The following is a 12154-nucleotide window of genomic DNA, read 5'->3' as shown; positions in this document are numbered from 1 at the left end:
GATCTCCTCCTTTACCTTCCCTCCCTCTCCTCACCTATCCGGCTTCTCTGGCTGACTTCCGGCCAGTGAATCGGCCCTGCAAGCGGGAGGATTCAGTCCTTTTACCACAATGGCCAAGGATCTCGGCGTTGGTCTTTCCCGGGGGGGGGTAGGAAGGGCTCCGCCCCGTCCCCAGTCAGCCGCTCCTCCCACGGAGCTTCCGCGAGGGGATTTCCCCACTGACTCTTTTGGCGCTTCTCCTCACCTCTCCCTCGCGCCAGACGAGGGAAGCACTACTCCTCCTGGCATGCGCGGGACGCCCACGCTGGCGCCGCCTCTCACCTCGGCCTCAGGACACTTCTTCCGGACCCGCCTCCACTGCGCTGGCTCTAACGGGGAGACGCTTCTCTCTCACGCTGGCGCTGTCTCTCACCTCGAGCCTCAGGACACTTCTTCCGGACCCGCCTCCGCTACGCTGACACCAGGGAGAGACGCTTCTCCCTCTCCTCCACGCAGAAGCGGTACCAGGTCACTACCGCTCGGCGGCTTCTCCGAGCCGCTCTGCCACAATCCAGGAATCCGCTGGAGATGCAGGCAGGGGGCACCCGGCAGGGGCGCGATAGTCTCCCTCAGTACCCACAGGATTCTGATACAACCGAGGGTAAGGAGAATTCGGGAGTCGGGTTGCTCTGTGGCACTATCCTGAATATCGTCCCAGAGCAGGATTACTCACTAGAGACCTCAAGGCAGTTCAGACCCACGTTACCAGATGAGGGGGAAATTGGAGGGGGTCGATTGGAAGGCTAGATGGTCCTTCCCTTTTCCCTCACTGTCCAGGGGATGGAGCTCCGCTTCATACAAGCTCCCTCACCCACGCTTTACACTGGGTCCCGGGGAGAATTGGTGCCCAGGGTCTTCAGGATTTCTCACGCAGCGGGGTCAGGTCAAGTAACCAAAGGGAGGACGGGTGGTGAATCAATAAGGAGCGTCCCTAAACTGGGAGGTCAACCCTTTGACTATCCTTCCCCCACCTTCCGCTACAGCCTGTCCTCCAGCCAGCCCACACTGCAAGACAAAATGGCTGACCAGCATTCCGCCTTTTATAGGCTGACCCTCAGAGGTCCAGAAGGGACCAGAAGGTTCTGGAATGCCCTACTCTATCCTATGGGACAGGTTCCAGGTATGACAGTTGGGACAGTTGGTAGCCACCATTTTGTGACTCCAAGGGAATTCCTGTCAGGAAAGGCCTCTAGGCCTGAGGTGAAAAACTATGAGGGTGAAAAAGCACCTATCCCCTAGACCAACACCTTGAAAAAGCTAGTGGACACAAAAATAAATAAAGGCATGAGGGGCAAAAAGGGGACAAAATAAATAATAAATTGGAGGGACTACGCAAAAAGTCAGACAGGTCTAACAGCCTCGTTTTTAGGAGTCAGTAATTCATCTCTCGAGCAAGATGAAGCTCTCAAGAGTGCACGGTTCATAAGATCTAACTTGTAGCCGCGCTGAAGAAACCTTTGAACTGACTCGGCTAAGCACTAAAATATAATATATATATATATATATATATATATATATATATATATATATATATATATATATATATATATATATCCTACTGTACTATAGTTAGGATTATTTTCAATAGAAAATCTCAACATTTTATTGTGAATAACTTTGGCGCCGGCTGAGGAAACCGCCTGAACATTTCCTCAAATTTGCCTCGCGGCGCCCCGGTCCTTCCCTGAAAGTTTGGGGGGGATTTGTCAAGCGGGGGCGAGAAAAAAGGGGGGTCCCAAAACGTGTTTTCCCCATGTTAATTTCCATAGGGCGGTTGACCTCACTTTTAGCCCGAACGGCTGAATGGATATGTGACGTCATCAGCAGTGCATTGCAGGCGTGCAAGTTATAGTGAGTCCAACTAACTATAACGTAGAATTTCAATGGTTTTATGTCAATAAAATTTCCAGCTAACTATAACTGGTGTGAAACCTATGTTTTTTTCAGTGAATTTCATAGGTATTTAAAATGCTAATTCCTAACTATAACTGGTGTGAAACCTATGGTTTTTTCAGTGAATATATATATACACACACACACACACATATATATATATATATATATATATGCATACATATACACACACAAACATACACACACATATACATACACACACACACACACACACATACATTCATTCACCGAAAAGAATCAAATGTTAATTAGGTGAAAATGTCAGTTAAAATATACATTTTAAACAAACAAAACCACTGAAATTCACTAGTCAGAAAGTAAGATATTATTACAATACCCAGCTAAGACGTCACCTTAACCTTTTTTTTTTTTTTACAGGGAATTTCTATGTCTTTTTAGCGTAAAGCTATTCATCACCATGAGCGACGTGGGGTTGGCACAGTGGCCTAAGACTGTGTGCAGCATGGGTTTGGGTGTTCCCCAGGGCCAGTGCCGAGGCCCTGTGCCCAACCCGCCACGGAGCTCATCCCTGTTGTGCACAGCCTTCAGCTTGGACAACGCGCCCATGGATGACTATCTGATGTAATAATATAAAGGGTGTCATTTTAAGTAAGGCAGACCTACAGACTTGGTCAAAGGGTCAGAACATCAAAATATGTAAGCAGACCTTTATGTCAAATAGTCACGAATAACCATAATCAAATAAATATTTTATAAACTTACACACAGCAATGTTCAATAAAAATGTTTTTTTTTGTCCTCATACGCTATTAAATCTTGCCAGAGCAGCTTGATTACCTCAGCAGTCCCTCCTGTCAGATGGGAACAGTGCGAGAGCTCTCATTTTAATGGTTTGCACTTTATACAGAACTACTCGTAATGGTTGGGAAACTATTTTCAATAAAGCCTTTTAAAAGAAATTTTTTTTAACCTTTTTCTAAACATTTTCAGGCTACAAATGCAGTCACAGAACCAGCCACAAGAGGTCCCTCCACTCCAGCTGAAAAACATATTCCGCCACCTCGAAGTGCTTTAAATAAGAAAATGATAAGCCCTCCTCAGGTCATGGATTTAATAATCCTGGAAACGTCCTGTGTTTTTTTATGTTGCTTGGGGGCTGCTGCACTACCCGTAGCCCTTTACAACATAAAGAAAATGCTTGGTGGTACTCCTGTCCCTTTTTTTGGGCACCACCAGCATCAAATATATAGATATATTTCATGTAAATGTAAATGTAGTGCTCCCAGGCTAACGTCACCAGCCGACTGGACTACGGCAACTCCCTCTACGCCGGAACCACTGCAAAACTCCAGAAAAGACTCCAGCGCATTCAGAACGCCTCAGCGCGACTCATCCTGGACATCCCCCGACACAGCCACATCTCCACACACCTGAGAAACCTGCACTGGCTCCCCGTCAGCAAGAGGATCACATTCCGACTCCTCACCCACGCACACAAAGCTCTCCACAACCAAGGCCCAAGATACCTCAACGACCGCCTGACCTTCTACACTCCCACCCGCCAGCTTCGATCGACCAGCCACGCCCTCGCAGCCATCACCCGCACCCGAAGAGCCACAACGGGAGGAAGATCCTTCTCCTACCCGACTGCCAAGACGTGGAACTCCCTCCCCATCCACCTCCACCTGACCCAAGACCACCTCGCCTTCAGGAAGCAACTCAAGACCTGGCTGTTCGAGCAGTAGCGGACCCCCCTACCCCAAGCGCCTTGAGACCCTCCGGGTGAGTAGCGCGCTATACAAATGCTTTGATTGATTGATTGATATAGCGCACGAATCACCCCGAAGGGGTCTCAAGGCGCAGTGCACATACCGCTTTGGACCCCTTCCTGGCCTTTCCCTGTGAAGTGCCCACTCCTGGGCACCCCCCAAGGTGAAGCCAGGCATCGTAGCGCTGTTGGGGACGTGTGTAGATTAAGCAAGCTATTGCCCAGAGTTGCAGAGTGGGACCCATGATTAGAATAGGCACAGAGGCGAGAATTATCAGGGCCGGGGAAATTGAGCCCAAGACCCGCCGAGGCAGAAATTGAACCCTGGTCCGGGCCAGACCTCTGCATCAGGGTCTGCCGCTCTAACCATTGAGCCACACTTCTCCACTTTATTAAAAGGCTTTGCATGGCATTATTGGGAGCTCCCCAGATGGAGCCCCCAACCTCCCTTAAACATTATGTTGCAGCCTCCCCCAGGCCACTTTACTGTTTTTTTTTTGTTTTTTTTAAATAAAAGGGCGTTTGTCCGCTTTTTTATTTTACTGCGGATGTGCAGATCCTTTTCAAATTTGTTGCAACATTTTCTGTGAAAATAAATAGGTTTTTGGCCCCAGGGGGTTCCTTCTGGGACCCACCCAGCAGGCTTGATATCCCTACCCTGCTCACCTATGTTTTTAGGTCGAGCCTGGAGGCAGGGCGCATGTGCTGCACGCTCTGCAAGGCATGCTGTATTGGAGTATGCACTGGAAGCCCAGCCTAATCTCGGCCCAGATTAGTCATTGGCTTGTGTCCTTCGTAAATGCTGGCTTCTGATTCGTAAATAGGCTTATTAATCCCGCCTTTGTAAAGCCTTGTCTGCATTTGTTACCTCCCATAACAACTGGACCTTTGGCTTGTTACACGGTCTGCATTATAAGTCGGTGAGCACTATTTTGTTTATTGACACTAATGGGGACAATGGCGGCTGCTTTTTGTATTTGCAGCATGCCCACACAGGACAATGGCTGCCGCTTTTCTTATAGAGCGCTATACAATGCCAATAGCGCAAAATCTCGCAATTGTGAAACCTATTGCATTCTAAATGCTTGTTTTTACTTATTTTCAGGACGGTTACTGAGGACCTGAGTTCTAAAACGGCTTCAATCACATCTATGTTCATGTGATGAGAGCCAAACAGGTCTTAACTTTATCCTCCGTGGCGTTATACATACATACATTTCGAACCTTCATTTTTCAAAAATAACTAAATAGATTTACACAAAATGACAAAAAGAACCCTTTCTGGACCAAGATATACTTTTCTGCCAAATATGGTGTAATGCCACCCAGCCGTTTTGGCTGTAGCCATGTTGCATTTTCCTATGGAACATTCCATGTGGCAAAGTATTCCTTTTGATACCCCCCTTTTTCTCGACCGGCACTTGATGAATCACCCCAAAACTTTCCAAAGAGTGGAGGTGGGTGAACCTTTTTTGCGGGGAATGTTTCGTGAAGATTCGTCAAACGATGCCAAGGTTATTAGCAAACCAAAAAAATGTTTTCCTATGGAAACCTGGTCCTAACTATAACTAACCAGTACTTACTGCCACTTATACATATATGTTGTTTCAAATTATGTATATATGTATAAATATATGCGCACACACACACTTTTTTACAACAAAAATGTCTATAATATTAATTAATACTAATACAAATAAGAGGAGTGCTCAAAGAAAATGGTGCGAGTTCAGATTGGATCGCTGCCAGTGGATCCAGTATAAGTATTTACACACATTTGCAAAATATAACAACTTGAAGGTACTTGCAATGCTCTCAAACTGTTCCCTCATTAATGCCCACATGCATCAAAGTAAATTGCATTCGCAAACAGTGCGAATCACAATTTTCGGCCGTTCGCGAATGCAATTTACAAAAATGGGATTCATCATGTTTTTCACAATTTTACAAATCGCAATCACGTTGCGATTTGTAAAATTGCGATTGCATTTAAGAAATCGCAATTTGAGATTTCTTAAATGAAATGCATGAACATTTTAAATTTGCGAATTTGCAAATAGAGAGAGGTAAATTACCATGAAGTTGACCTTCATGGTAATGCACAAAAGTGCATTTTTTAAAGTTTCATTTTACACACACACATGCCCTTGGGGCATGTGTGTGTGAAAAATACACTTAAAGTAATATTTCAGGGGTGGTCCTTTGGACCCCCCCCCCCCTGCACCCTTGAAATTGCATTTTCAATTTGCGATTCGCAAATTGCTAATCGCAAATTGAAAATGACTTCCCATTCATTCCTATGGTCCTCTAGGCCCATAGGAATCAATGGGAAGAGATTCCTTAATTGAGATTCGCAAATTGTGAATCGCAATTAAGGAAATCGCAAAAGAAAATTCGCAATTAAGAAATCGCAAACGGCAACAATGATGCATGTGGCCGAAAATGCCGAAACATAAAAGCAAGATTAGTAATTGCTTTTAAAATAAAACGTACACAAAAAAATTACTATTTGAAAAAAGGTTTGCTGAATTATTGTGCAACTTTAAATACCATGTCTCTAAGGCATCATTTATGAAAAGGTGTTTGTTGCAAGCTTTTTATGGAAGTCCCCTAAGTGCATATGTCCTAGTATTAATGCAGATTTACAACTTCAAGGTATTCACAACAGTTTATAGAAGCAGGCCACGAAACCGAGACCCTAAAACATTTTTGTGATATCCATTTTTTTCATGAGCAGATTTGCTTCCCAAACAATAACACTGTACAAACACCATGACAAAACAAAACACTCACAAAACCAAAATATTTGCAGCCAAAGTCTGACCTACTGGCTTTGTCAATGCTTGTTAGGTCTGGCACAGAGACACTTTCAGTTTTTACGCCTGCCACAAGTAATCTAATCAAGTCATAAACAAAAAATGCATACGTAGATAGAGTCTTTGTATTAGCCCTCTTACTCCATTGGTTTGTTCAAATGTCCCGCACAAATTGCTAAAGCTCCTCACAGCACACAGCATGGGTCAGAGCACTTCAGCCATTAGTTCTCTTCCACTGTGGACATCCATTTAAACGAAAGTGAACTACCAGGCCTGGTGAACCAATACTTTACTTAACCAATACTTTTTTCTTACCATTTTATCATTTTTATATTATTTTTAGTCACCTCTCTATATTTAAACGAGGTCTTCACCTCTCAGCTATTTCAAGTCAATAGTACCTGTTTGAGACAATAAAACCCATTTTCTCCTGAAATAAGCAATAAAACGAATAAAGATGTCTGTACCTAAGTACACCCGCACGCAGGAAAGCACCCATATTGTTCTAATAAAAATATATGCAATTGTCACTTTTTTAAAAGGAATCATTTTTTTTTGCAAGCATGTGGTCACCATATTTAGAATGTGACATGCTCTTTTCTTTATTATCTTGTGGCAAATGTTTGCAATAAAAAAATAACATGTCATGATCGTACCAGATTACCCAAGCTGAATCAATTGGCTGTGTTGATGCTTATCTGTTGTATTATTCATCCTCATCCCTGAAGTCACCAACAGTAAAGGCAGACTCTCTTTTTGAAGAAAGTGCCGGCTCTACAAATCACTTTGTTGCAAAGCAAAGAATGAATATTCATCAACTGTATCTGGTTTTATGTTTAACTCAGTGTGTAACTAAATGGATATTCAACAGCATCCAAAAAGTATATTCACACCTTCCACCTCCTTTGCGAAGAGCGGGCATTTAATTTCAACTGCAAGCTGGCAAAGATTAGCTTTTATTGAACATTTGTGCATTGCTCTTTGCACCTTGCAGCAAGTTCAAATGTCGGAGTCCAAGCCTATTGAAATTCCGAATTGACTGCTTTACACCTGCTTATTGCTCCCCTTTCCAATGAGATCCATTTACATCAATTTAACTTCCATCACAGAGTAGAAGGTATCTGCTCATCCTTTGTCTGTACTAATTTCCACTCTCCACTCTCATCTTTCTTTGCACGTTCGTCTTCTCCTTTGCCTGACCACTGGTTGCTGTTCCGCTTGAGTGGACTTTTTGCAGCAAATGTAGATTGTCTATGAAAACGGTTAGGCATTTGGGTGAAAGATCATTTCTAATTCAGAAGATAGCTCTAAAGCATTTCAGCTCGTAGGTGCCTCCACCTAAAGTCTAATATGCCACCTAGCATCATGAAGTATTTGTGCATTTTCCAAATCGATATTTAACAAAACAGAAGAGAGAAGGCTCCAGACACGAAGAGCAGTAAGTGAGAAGCTGCCTGAGGCTTGGTCATAAATTGCACCCATGAATCTATATCCCATGAAAACAATGTAGGCGATGAGACCTTAGATCGGGCTTCAAACGAAAACATTTCGCTTAATAATTTTTAAAAAACACGTATTTAAGGTAGACAACGTTCACATTTTTAAATGTTTGTATTTCTGTCGTAGCACCGGTTTTGCTCACGTTTTATGGATCCTTAATTTAAACTAATAGTCCCCACCGTCTGTGTGATGTTAGCCAAAAATAATGCAACTAATAATATATTTTCCTACCCACTGAGTAAAATGTCAAACACTGAGAGCTAGTCCAGCGAATGATCCAACACCATGAAAGGAAGTTTGGAGCATAGCCGACAGAAATGATTTAATACAAAAGGGCGAGTAGTAGAGCTTCTTTCTACTTCAAAAAGCGTGACATACTACAGACATTGATGCGGGTCTAAAAAATGTCAGTGAAAGCATAGGACTACTCTAATAACACACATTGACGGTGGCTGTGGCAACATAATTACAGAGTTTGCTGCAGTGCATAGAATTTACTTTTAAACCTAACAATATATTCAGCTCACATAATATTGATGTTTATGTCGTAATATACCACGGCAAAAAAATAAAAGTACACTTTGTGGTCCACTTTATATATGCGCAGTTCAGCCAAGACCTGTGGCAACGAGTTGGAGGGGGAAGAAAAAGGGTTCAGTATCGTGATCGAGGGCAAAGGGAAGATGCTTAGCCAGTGAAACTGCTGCGTGCACAGCATTTGTTTCCATAAATGTTGCACTTGCTTTGGATGCAACAAAACACATCTACATAAACAGGCCACAAAACTTTGATCAACTAAAACAAAATGTAGCACATGCCAAGCTGGGATGGGACCACTTCCCTGCTGCAGGAGGTGAGAAAATGCAGCAGCGACATGAGGTATTTCTTTGTATCACGCTGCAGGCAAGAGGGTTCGATGGAGATGAAAGCATGTGCAAGGGCAACATGTTATTTGTAGTGTGCCAACCATAGCTTTATCAATCAAAACTGGGATCTGTATGTAATTTTGATTAAAGTATCGGAAGCTCAGACAGATATTTAAAAAAACTTCAACTGTGCGTGGAAATTCGGGACGTTGGCTTCACCCTACACCTGGCTCTCATGGTGGCTGTGTTGTCTAGGACCCTCCCTGTCCGAATGACAGACTCACTTGGTTCTCTATGACAATCTGTCCCCACAGGAGGAGAAACGTCCATTACAACTCAGGCATTACATCGCAATGCCTTTACAATGCAACTTTTACAACGCAAGTGCCTTTACATCGCATGCCATTACAACGCATTATAAGGTCAGTAATGGAGACTTACGTTTTAGGGAGAGTGTAGGTTTTGGGGTAGTTGGGAATAGTAATTTTTACTCCTACGCTATCCAACACTTTTTCTACTGTTGCACTCACTGGAGTGGAAATAGTGATTTTTACACCTACGCTATCCAACACTTACCCTACTATTGCACTAAAAGTATTATGCGTTGTAATGGAATGCGTTGTAATAGTAGTTTTAAAAAATGTGTTGTAATGGTATGCGTTGTAAAATCGTGCGATGTAATGGTAGTTGCGTTGTAAAAACTGCGATATAAAAGCATGCTTTGTATTTGTTTGCATTGTAACATCATCTATTCCCACAGGAGTAGTGGCAAAGAGTGCACGGTGACATAACCCAAGTCATCCTGACAGCAGATGAAAACAAGCATTTGCAATAAAATAGGTCTCGCATTATGGAATGTTTGAGCTATTGGCAATGCAAATGTTAATGTTTGTTAGTTTTTTTATTTTTTTGTCAACAGATATACTACCAGTTGCATAAGTAATAAATGAAAAGGCATGAAGCAACAAAAGGGTGCTGTACCATAGGCTGTTACTAGGTGTACCTGTGGCATTGTAAAGGCACCTTTATTAATTTTATAAAGGTTCTGCACCCTTAATACAATTATAAAGAGAACAATTGCATTACGGATGCTGTATCTTACTGTTACTATAGCTGTTGATGCTATGGAACTACAGTTCCAAATCGTGTACCTTTTTACAGCTGGGCAATAGTGGAGCATAAGTGTTGTTAAGGTGTTAGCAGTACTGCTCTCACTATACATTCACTGAACAGCAGTACAACCCCAAGTAAAAGATGAAAATCTTGCTGAATAGTATTACAACAGGAAGAGGAGCTTACTGGATCTAATCACTATGGTAATGCAGCCCATCATGCATTGCACCTCCTTGCCATGGTGATTTGCATATTTGCAAAGGTTGAAACTCTTCCCGGGGAGGCTCGTGTTTTACAGATTTGGTGTTTGGATAAACGTTGTTTAGTACTGAACAGTGCGGCTGACATGAGATGAGTGCCGCGCTGAGAGAGAAAGAAACGCCTAAAGAAAAAAAAATTACTAGACAGTCCTCTTGATTTGAACAGGTAATGAAACAGACTTCTAACTTTTCCATCAGCAGCTTAATGATGGATTCCAAGATGTCAAGTTTACGATTCAATATAGTTCCACCAGTATTAATTTCCTTGACATTTCCATCAAGGCAGCGGAAAGACAACTTTACCCACTATTTAGGAAACATAGTGAGAAAAACACGCTCCTATATTACACAAGCCACCATCCTGGAAATCTGAGGCATAATTTGCCTTATGAGCAATTTCTCAGATTTTATAGGAATTGCTTTAGGGAGTCGGAGGGCATACTAAAGAGACTGGTAGAGAGGGATTGCCCAAAGAGCTTACTTAAGAAGGCCTAAGAGAAGCAGTCCTTGAACCCAAACAACATGTGGGTGGCACACAAGATAGGATGATCTGTGTGACGACGTACTGTACTCGGAGCAGTGAGAAAAGACAGGTTATTAACAAGTACTAGGCATTAGTGGTAGATGAGATTGACATGATGGAGCCACCAATGCATATATTCAGGAAAGGAAAGAGCATTAAGGATCATGTAGTAAGTTCCTACCTAGGATGCTCTTTGAAACCCTCCATAACTTCACTGTGGAATTTACCTCAGGTCACCGCCCATTTTAGATGTGGTAAGTTGCAAAGCCTGTGTTTTGACGATGGAGTTTAAAACATTCAACCACAATGAACACACATTTACACTGAAAAGACATACCAACTGTAATAGTGTGGATTTTATAGATGCTATCATTTGTCCGTGTGGGATTTTATACATTGGCCAGATCCATCAAAATGTGAAAGCACACATACTTCAACACTGTAGTTGAATAAGGTGCAAGGTTCAATTGGCGCCTCTGGAGAAACACTTCCATACTTTCAATCACCCGGCTGAAAGTCTAAAACAGATAGTGTTAGAAAAGACCACTCTGGGCTCAAGGGGTTGCAGTTTGGTTGACATTCTCAATTTGCGGGAATAAAATGGATGCACATCCAGGACCCTTTAGCCCACCAGTTGAATGAGTACGAAGAGATTAGAAGGCAGGGGTCCCTACTTAATAATGACTGACATGAAGAATCACACGTCATTTGGACGTAGGTTGTTATAAACCGGAGATATTCACATGATGTGACTAAGGGTAACCAAGGGTCTTGGCATTGATACCTTGCTCCTACAATGTGATCTATATTACTGTGCAAATCTCACTATACAACATAGTAATTAATAAAGTTTGGAATCTTTGTAGGTTTTTACTGAGGAAACTTTTACAACAATGATGTCCGATCTCCCACAATTGTAACTCTGTCTAGTAGTAATAACAATGAACAATTTGTATTTTAATTGCATGACTTTGTGACCCAATAACTGTGTTTAATTGTTGCCAGCTATTATGTACCATTATATGCCTAGTAATCAGGCAGCATGACATACTAGATCAGCAATTGTTAGCACTGTAATTTTTCTGCTTACATATTGATGGATACTGAATAATTCATTAGACCTGTACGTAGATCAAAATTATTAAAAATCTATTTTAAGGAGTGACTGGCCATCCCAGCTAATGTTCACATATTTAAATGTATGTGCCCGGCGCATCTCACAATTAATTCTGTTGGGCCCTTAGACTCGTTTGCTGAGTTGTGCCACTCTGTGCATAACTGTAATTGTGACAAGTTCTACTATTTCACAAGGCCCTTCCCAACAGGGTGAGTAATGCAGTCATTTGTTACTGCCACCGTTTTCTATATTGTATTAATCAGACTTTGTGCTAGTG

General features: G+C 42.4%; 1 protein-coding gene and 1 non-coding gene across 3 annotated transcripts in view; both read right to left on the bottom strand.

Annotated features, from left to right (window-relative positions):
• Positions 1 to 12154, bottom strand: part of SMTN (smoothelin) — a 1042724-nt gene that overhangs the window by 1016098 nt on the left and 14472 nt on the right. The window lies entirely within an intron of this gene.
• On the bottom strand, positions 9999 to 10123 carry LOC147679595 (U4atac minor spliceosomal RNA). Its single transcript, XR_015302020.1, has one exon. It is a non-coding gene; the product is annotated as a U4atac minor spliceosomal RNA (small nuclear RNA).

Source organism: Lissotriton vulgaris, chromosome 11 (assembly GCF_964263255.1).
Source record: "Lissotriton vulgaris chromosome 11, aLisVul1.2, whole genome shotgun sequence".
NCBI lineage: Eukaryota > Metazoa > Chordata > Amphibia > Caudata > Salamandridae > Lissotriton > Lissotriton vulgaris.
The sequence above is the reverse complement of the archived record's forward strand: the minus strand, read 5'-3'. Positions and strand labels throughout refer to the sequence as shown.